Source organism: Papio anubis, chromosome 20 (genome assembly GCF_008728515.1).
Source record: "Papio anubis isolate 15944 chromosome 20, Panubis1.0, whole genome shotgun sequence".
In the NCBI taxonomy this organism is placed as follows: Eukaryota; Metazoa; Chordata; class Mammalia; order Primates; family Cercopithecidae; genus Papio; species Papio anubis.
This window is the reverse complement of record NC_044995.1, coordinates 40,342,350-40,345,743: the sequence shown is the minus strand read 5'-3', so window position 1 is coordinate 40,345,743 and position 3,394 is coordinate 40,342,350. Positions and strand designations below refer to the sequence as shown.

At 47.8% G+C, this 3,394-nt stretch overlaps 1 pseudogene; it reads left to right on the top strand.

Moving 5' to 3' along the window:
• Nucleotides 1-82: 82 nt before the first annotated feature.
• Nucleotides 83-1,585, top strand: LOC103879937 (annotated as a pseudogene).
• The last annotated feature ends 1,809 nt before the right edge of the window (nucleotides 1,586-3,394 follow it).

Genomic DNA, 3,394 nt, shown 5'->3' with positions numbered 1-3,394 from the left:
ACCACTCAGGGCGCTTGTCACCCACCGCGACCGACATGGGCTGCCTGGCACCCAAGACCTGGGCCCACTCCATCCAGTGATCATGAAGGTAGAGGATCGCGAAAGCAGCAAGTGCCACCGCATAGGACTCCAAGATCAGGTTCCTCACACCCCACAGGGTCCTGGGCGCCAGCACAAGCCACGCTTCACCACCAAGAGGCCCAACACCACCTAGGTGTAGGGCCCTCGCCCATGTGTGCCCCAGATAAACTCAGGAACGCCAAAAAAAAAAAAAATTATTCAGACATGGTGGTGCACGTCTGTAATCTCAACTACTCAGGAGGCGGAGCCAGGAGAATTGCTTGCGCCTGGGAGGCGATGTTACAGTGAGTTGAGATTGCGCCACTGCACTCCAGCCAGGTTGACCGTGTGAGACTCTGTTTCAAAAAAACTAATTAAATTTAATTAAAGTTACAACTTTAAACACCGGGGGGCTGGTAAAAAAGAAAGTTACAGCTGAATGCGTCTGCCTCTCCATCTACCTCCTCCACCTCTTCTGCGTCTGCTACCCCTAAGACAGCAAGACCAACCCCTCCTCTTCTTCCCCCTCCTCCTCCGCCTTACTCAGTGTGAAGACGATGAGAATGAAGACCTTTATCATGATCCACTTCCACCTAATGAATAGTAAATTAAATGTGTTTTCTCTTCCTGATTTTCTTAGTAACATTTTTTCTCCAGCTTATTGTAAGATTATAGTATAATATATATAACATAGGGCCGGGCGTGGTGGCTCACGCCTGTAATCCCAGCACTTTGGGAGGCCAAGGCGGGTGGATCACGAGGTCAGGAGATTGAGACCATCCTGGCTAACACGGTGAAACCCCATCTCTACTAAAAATACAAAAATTAGCCGGGCGCGGGTGGTGGGCTACTTCTGCAGTTCCAGCTACTCGAGGCTGAGGCAGGAGAATGGCCTGAACCCGGGAGGCAGAGCTTGCAATGAGCCGAGATCACGCCACTGCACTCCAGCCTGGGCAACAGAGCAAGACTCTGTCTCCAAAAAAAAAAAAAAAAATATATATATATATATATATATATATATATAAAATTTAAAAATATGTTAATCGCTCTTTCCCTGCCACCGCCAAGTCGCACGGAGGTGGAGGCTTGGGTGAGTTCAAGATTCACCTTCACCCGTAACCCACCACCATGGCGAGGAAGGCATTGCTGCTGGAGGTGTAATGGACGTTAATACTGCTTTACAAGAGGTGCTGAAGACCGCCCTCATCCACGATGGCCTAGCACGTGGAATTCGCGAAGCTGCCAAAGCCTTAGACAAGTGCCAAGCCCATCTTTGTGTGCTTGCATCCAACTGTGATGAGCCTATGTATGACAAGTTGGTGGAGGCCCTTTGTGCTGAACCTAATTAAGGTTGATGACAGCAAGAAACTAGGGGAATGGGTAGGCCTCTGTAAAACTGAGAGAAGGGAAGCCCCGTAAAGTGGTTGGTTGCAGTTATATAGTAAAGGACTATGGCAAAGAGTCTCAGGCCAAGGATGTCATCGAAGAGTACTTCAAATGCAAGAAATGAAGACATAAATCTTTGGCTCACATTAAAAAAAAATGTTAATCGACTGTTTATATAATCCCTGAGGCCTCTGGACAACAGTGGGCTATTAGTAGTTAAGATATTTTGAGACAGGATCTCACTCTGTTGCCCAGGCTGGAGTACAGTGGTATGATCAAGGCTCACTGCAGACTTGACCTCCCAACTCAAGCAATCCTCCCACCACTGCCTCCTGAGTAGCTGGGACTACAGGTGTGCGCCACCACACCCAACTAATTTTTAAAATTTTCATAGAGGTGGGGTTGCCCTCTATTTTCCAGGCTGATCTCAAACTCCTGGGCTCAAGCAATCCTCCCAGCTTGGCCTCCCAAAGTGCTGGAATTACAGAGGTGAGCCACTGCACCTGGCTGGATTTCTGGGGAGTCAAAAGTTATATGTAGCCTGGCACGGTGGCTCACGCCTGTAATCCTACCACTTTGGGAAGCCAAGATGGGAGGATCACTTGAGCCTAGGAGTTCAGGACCAGCCTGGGTAACATAGTGAGACCCTATCTCTCCAAAAAGAAAAAAATTAACCAGGCATGGTGGTGCACACATATAGTTCCAGCTACTTGGGAGACTGAGGCAGGAGGATCGCTTGAGCCCAGCAGTTCAAGGTTGCAGTGAGCTATAATCACACCACTGCATTCTGGCCTGAGTGACAGAGCGAAATCTCATTTTTTAAAAAACAAAACAAAACAAAAAAAAGTTACAGGCAGATTTTCAATTGTGTGGAAGGTCAGCACCCCTAACCATCAAGTTGTTCAAGAGTCAAATGTGGATGAGCTCCAATTTCTCCATATCCTCACCAAAACCTGTTTTGTCTTTTTTTTTTTTTGAGATGGAGTCTCGCTCTGTTGCCCAAGCTGGAGTGCAGTGGTGTTATCTCAGCTCACTGAAACCTCCACCTCCCGGGTTCAAGAGACTTTTCTGCCTCAGCCTCCTGAGTAGCTGGGACTACAGGCATGCGTCACCATGCCTGGCTAATTTTTTTTTTTCCTGAAATGGAGTCTCGCCCTGTTGCCCAGGCTGGAGTGCAATGGCACAATCTTGGCTCGCTGCTACCTCTGCCTCCCAGGTTCAAGCCATTCTCCTGCCCCAGTCTCCCGAGTAGCTGGGATTACAGGTGCACACCACCACACCCAGCTAATTTTTTGTATCTTTAGTAGAAATGGGGTTTCCCCATATTGGCCAGGCTGGTCTCGAACTCCTGACATCAAGTGATCCCCTCATCTCAGCCTCCCAAAGTGCTGGGATTACAGGCATGAGCCACCACGCCCAGCTATTTTGTCTATTTTTTTTCCAATAGGTTTTTGGGGAATGGGTAGTAGTTACAAGAATAAGTTTTTTACTGGTGATTTCTGAGATTGTGATGTACACATCACCTGAGCAGTTGAGCAGTGTATACACTGTACCCAATGTGTAGTCTTTTTTTTTTTTTTGAGACGGAGTCTCGCTCTGTTGCCCAGGTTGGAGTGCAGTGGCACAATCTCAGCTCACTGCAACCTCCGCCTCCTGGGTTAAAGTTATTATCCTGGCTCAGCCTCCAGAGTAGCTGGGATTACAGGCACGCACCACCATGCCTGGCTAATTTTTGTATTTTTAGTAGAGACAGGGTTTCACCAAGTTGATCAGGCTGGTCTTGAACTCCTGACCTCGTGATCCACCTGCCCTGGCCTCCCAAAGTGCTGGAATTATAGGCATGAGCCACCGTGTACAGCCAAGTTGTAAGAGTTCTTTATATATTGTCTTTTTTTTTTTTTTTTTTTTTGAGACATGGTCTTGTTTTGTTGCTCAGGCTGGAGTACAG